Source organism: Mus pahari, chromosome 17 (assembly GCF_900095145.1).
Source record: "Mus pahari chromosome 17, PAHARI_EIJ_v1.1, whole genome shotgun sequence".
Taxonomy (NCBI): Eukaryota; Metazoa; Chordata; class Mammalia; order Rodentia; family Muridae; genus Mus; species Mus pahari.
The window spans coordinates 66,953,189-66,958,631 of NC_034606.1; the positions used below are offsets into that span (position 1 = coordinate 66,953,189).

General features: G+C 41.2%; 1 protein-coding gene across 2 annotated transcripts in view; it reads left to right on the forward strand.

The window, feature by feature from the left end:
- The window catches only part of Sp1 (Sp1 transcription factor), a 24,811-nt gene that overhangs the window by 9,654 nt on the left and 9,714 nt on the right, over window positions 1-5,443 (forward strand). The window lies entirely within an intron of this gene.

Below are 5,443 nucleotides of genomic sequence, written 5' to 3' on the forward strand. Positions count from 1 at the left end.
TGTAGCTGTCTTCAGACACTCCAGAAGAGGGCGTCAGATCTTGTTAGGAATGGTTATGAGCCACCATGTGGTTGCTGGGATTTGAACTCCGGACCTTCAGAAGAGCAGTCGGGTGCACTTACCCACTGAGCCATCTCACCAGCCCCAAAATTTGCTTTTTAAGAGATGAGGGAACTTATAGCTGGCTGGGAGTGGCACATACCTATAATATTGTACTTGGGAAACTGGTAAATCTCTGAGTTTGAGGTTAGCCTGGTCTGAGGTGGGATGTGGGGAAAGGAAGGGAGAATAATGAGGAACTTATTTTAAGTTCCTACCTTTTCTTCCCTTAGCCCTCCTCTTCCTACATACTATTGAACATGAAAATCCAATAGAGATACCTGTGTGTTTTGTTTAAGGAGTCCTCTTTTTTTCTTTCTTTCTTTCTTTCTTTTTTTTTTTTGAAACATGGTCTATATAGCTCTGGCTTTCCTAAATTCACTCTGTAGACTAACTCAAAGAGATCTGCTTACCTCTGCCTCCCTACCCTTTGGATTAAAAGCATTTATCTAATGTGATCTGTTTTCTTGACTCTTTTCTCTGTTTCTGTCTCTGTTTAATGCGTACAGGTGTTTTGCCTGCATGTATGTCTGTACACTTATTACATGCCTGGTGCCCAATGCAAGAAGAGGAATTCTAATCCCTCAGAAGTAGAGTTATAGATGATTGTGAATGGCCATGTGGGAGCTGGGAATTGAACCCAGATCCTCTGGGAGAGTAGCTAGTATTCTTAACCACGTAGCAGTCTCTCCAACCTTTGACTCTTTTATATCTTATTTTATTTCTTTGACATAGGGTAGACTAACCTCAAACTCATTGTGTAGCCTATAAAGACCTTAGACTTTGTATATATGTATGATAATATGGTACATGCACATAAATGTGCAGGTTCATGTGCTCCTGTGCCTGCATGCAGAGATCCTAACAAGATCTCAGATATCTTTATCTGTCAGCCTTTTTTTTTTTTTTTTTTTTTTTTTTTAGGTTTTTCGAGACAGGGTTTCTCTATGTAGCCCTGGCTGTCCTGGAACTCACTTTGTAGACCAGGCTGGCCCCAAACTCAGAAATCCGCCTGCCTCTGCCTCCGGAGTGCTGGGATTAAAGGCATGCGCCACCACGCCCGGCTTATCTCTGTCAGCTTTATTGCCTTGAGAGAGAGTCTCTGTCTGACTGGAAGTTTACATTTTCAGCTAGGTTGGCTGTTGAGTCATTGAATTATCAAGTTCTGCCTATCTCTGTCCCTGCTAATGCTGGATCTATAAACATGTGCTGTTACATATAGCTTTTCATATGGTGCTAGGGATTTGAACTCATGTACTCATGTTTACACCACAATCTTTATTTTTGCCCACTGAGCTGGCTCCCTAGCCCCAGGACCTGAGTTTGTAAGTGCCCACAGTTGTGTCCAATTTATGCAGTACTGAGGATCAAACTCAGGACTTCATGTATGCTGTGTACATTCTCTACAGACCAACCTCTGACTACCTTTCTTATTTTTTTCCCTGAGAAGCTATTATTAACAAACTTTTGGGCTGCTGAGATGGCTAGGTGGTTAAGAGTAGTGACTGCTCTTCCTGAGTTCAATTTCCAACAACTACTTGGTGGCTTACAACCACCTGTAATGGGATCTGATGCCCTCTTCTGCTGTGTCTGAAGACAGCTATAGTGTACTCATATACATAAAATAAGTAAAGCTTTAAAAACAAAAAAACCCCGATAAACTTTTATTGTTCTTCACCAGTTTTCTAAGAGGTTCTGGATATTGCCTTCAGGTCTCATTTTCCTAATTTTTGAGGATATCTTACAGTTATATCTCAATATGTAGCAAAGGATGACCTTGAACTTCTGTTCCTGCTGCCTCTTTCTCCCAAGTGCACATGACCACAGTTTATAGGTTTATATTACCTTACTGAGTATTTTTTGTTTTTGAAACTAGATCTCGTGATAGCCCAGGCTGGCCTCTAATTCATGGGCATTCTATTTCACCCTCCCGAGTGCTGAAACAGGAAGCAGTTTACGTTTGGTTTGTTTTGTTATTTTGAGACAGGATTTCTCTGTGTAGCTCTCTTTGTCTTGGAACTGACTCTGTAGTCCAGGCTGGCCTCTAATTTAGAGATCAACCTGCTTCTGCTTCTTGAGTGCTGGGATTAAAGGTATGTGCTACCACGCCTCACACCTCTTTTTCTTTTTTAATATTTGAGAGTGTATGTGTATGTGTGTAAGTAACATGTGCCTATGTGGGTGTGCATGTAATTTCAGGGAAGCCAGAGCAGTTGTTGAGTGTCCTCCTATTACTGCTTATTCCTTTGAGGTAGGCCTCCCCAAATCTGGGACCTGTAACTGTAATGTATTTGTCCAGCATACCCCAACTCTGTGTTGGTGTGTAGGAATATGGAGAAGGCAGAAATGACATCAGGTGACTTCTTTAGATGCTTCACTGTGTTATTCATTCATTCATTTAGATTATTCCTCTTTTTGTTTGTTTGTTTGTTTGTTTGTTTGTTTTGTTTTTCCAAGACAGGGTCTCTCTGTGTAGCTCCAGCTGTCCTGGAACTCACTCTGTAGACCAGGCTGGCCTCGAACTCAGAAATCTGCCTGCCTCTGCCTCCCGAGTGCTGGGATTAAAGGCATGCGCCACCATGCCCAGCCATTTAGATTATTCTTATGTGCTTGTGTGAGTGCCTTACCTGTATGTTTGTGAGCACTACATTTGTGCCTTGAGCTGAAAGAGTAGGCAGTTTGTTTTTTTTGTTTTTTTTTTGTTTTTTTTAAGAATCAAGCCATCTCTTTAGTCCCTAAGGTTTGGTTCTTTAAGCCTCCATGTTGTAACTGCAGGTTGGCAATGAAACCTAGAATAGTTCACTTGAATATTTCTGTTTGTATACTTATTTTTTGAGACAGGATTTTATGTAGCCCATACTTGGCTTCAGTGGTTATCTTCCTGCCTCAGTCTCTTGAGTGCTGGAAAAAGTTCACTTTGTTTGTTTTTTTGAGGCAGGGTGTCTCTGTAGCCCTGGCTGTCCTCAAACTCCCTATATAGACAAGGTTGGTCTTGAACTCAGAGATCTGCCTGCCTTCTGCCTTCCCAGTGCTGGGATTCAAGGCGTACACCACCACACCTAGGTTTGAGTACCATTTCTACTTCTATTTATTGTATTAAAATTGTATTAAAATCACAGCTTCTGCTGTGAGAGAGAATGAATTGACACTGAAAGTACATAATAGCCAGGAATGGTGGCTCATGCTTGTCATCCTTGCAGTTGGGAAGGTAAGGCAAGTTTTTGTCTTATTTTGTTTTATGACATTATCTGTGTGACTCATTGAATTCATTGTGTGGCAGGGACTGACCTTATTCCTGCCAGCTGCACTTTTTGAGTGCTAGAATTATAGCCAATCAGCATCATGACCTACATTTTTTCTCTTTTGTTTGCTTGTTGTTGTTTTTCAAGACTGGTTTTTCTCTGGAGCCCTGGATTTCCTGGAAACTCACTCTGTATACCAGACTGGCCTAAAACTCAGATCTACCTGCTTCTGCCTCTGGAGTACTGGGATAAAAAGTGTGCCATCAGCTTTTGTCTTTATATTCATGATATATGACAAAACTCAAGTCTTAGTTAGGGAATTTTTTGTTTTGTTTTGTTTTGTTTTGTTTTTCAAGACAGGGTTCCTCTGTACAGCCCTGGCCATCCTGGAAACTCACTTTGTAGACCAGGCTGGCCTCGAACTCAGAAATCCACCTGCCTCTGCCTCCCAAGTGCTGGGATTAAAGGCGTGTGTCACCACCGCCCGGCTTTAGTTAGGGAATATTAACAAAACTGAAATTAATATTTAGATTTGATGGAAAGACTTCCAAAATATCTTCCGTTTCTAATATCTGTGCAGTCCCTTTTTCTCTTAAATGTCTGGTAGGTTTAAAACTGTCTCATTTAGTCACAGTGACATCTACTGGTGAAAGCCATTAACACCACTTTGCTGATTGCTTAGCTCTAAAGAAACCTACCCATTTCTTTGAGGTAGTTTTTTGGTTTTGTTGTTGTTTTGTTTTTAAAGATTTATTTATTTATTTTATGATGTAAGTACACTGTAGCTGTACAGATGGTTGTGAGCCTTCATGTGGTTGTTGGGGATTGAATTTTTAGGACCTCTACTTGCTCTGCTCTGGTCAACCACACTTGTTCTGGTTAGCACCACTTGCTTGCTTTGGTCCAAAGATGCATGTATTATTATACATAAGTACACCGTAGTTGACTTCTGACTCACCAGAGTAGGGCTCAGGTTTCATTACAAGTGGTTGTGAGCCACCATTTGGTTGCTGGGATTTGAACTCAGAACCTTGGGAAGAGCAGTCAGTGCTTTTACCCTCTGAGCCTTCTCACAAGCCCTCTTAACTTCTGTACCATATCTCCAGCCTCAGTGATGATCATTTTTATAGACTTTTACTTTTCTCCAAAAGTCAGTTATGTTCTTGCTTACTAAAGAAATTATTAGCCGGGCATGGTAGTGCATGCCTTTAATCCCAGCACTCGAGTCAGAGGCAGGCGGATTTCTGAGTTCCAGGCCAGCCTGGTCTACAAAATGAGTTCCAGGACAGCCAGAGCTATACAGAGAAACCCCGTCTCGAAAAATCAAAAAAAAAAAAAAAAAAAAAACCATTTCTTTCTGCTTATTTATAGATATTGTTGATATGGAATATTTATCTTTGAAAATTTTTTGGCCTTTTTTTCCCCCACAACATAGGGTTTCTCTGTGTAGCCCTGGCTGTCCTGGAACTCAACTTGGTAGACCAGGCTGGCCTCACACACACAGAGAGCCATATGTTTCTTTCTCACTGGTATTGGGATTAAGCATGCATCCATTCATCCAATCTTTTTTATTTTTATTTTTTCAAATTTATTTATTTATTATATGTAAGTACACTGGAGCTGTCTTCAGACACACCAGAAGAGGGCATCGGATCTCATTACAGATGGTTGTGAGCCACCATGTGGTTGCTGGAAGTTGAACTCAGGACCTCTGGAAGAGCAGTCAGTGCTCTTAACCACTGAGCCATCTCTCCAGCCCCAGAGAGCTGATTTTTTTTTTTTTAAATAAATCTCAGAGACAGACAGACAGACACCACACATACACACACACACAGAGATCTTGAAGAAATGGTGTGTTATGGGCTAGTGAGATGGCTCAGCAGGTAAAGGCACTTGCTGTCAAGGCTGATGGCCTGAGGTTGGTTCCTGGAACCCATGTGGTAGAAAGAGAGCTGATTGCCAAAAGTTGTCCTTTGGCTTAGACAAGGATCCTATACATACCACTCATGGAAGAACTATAGTTAAAAGTTTGAGCCAGGCAGTGGTGGTGCACACTTTTTTTCAAATTTTTTTTTTGTTGTTGTTTTGTTTTGTTTTTGAGA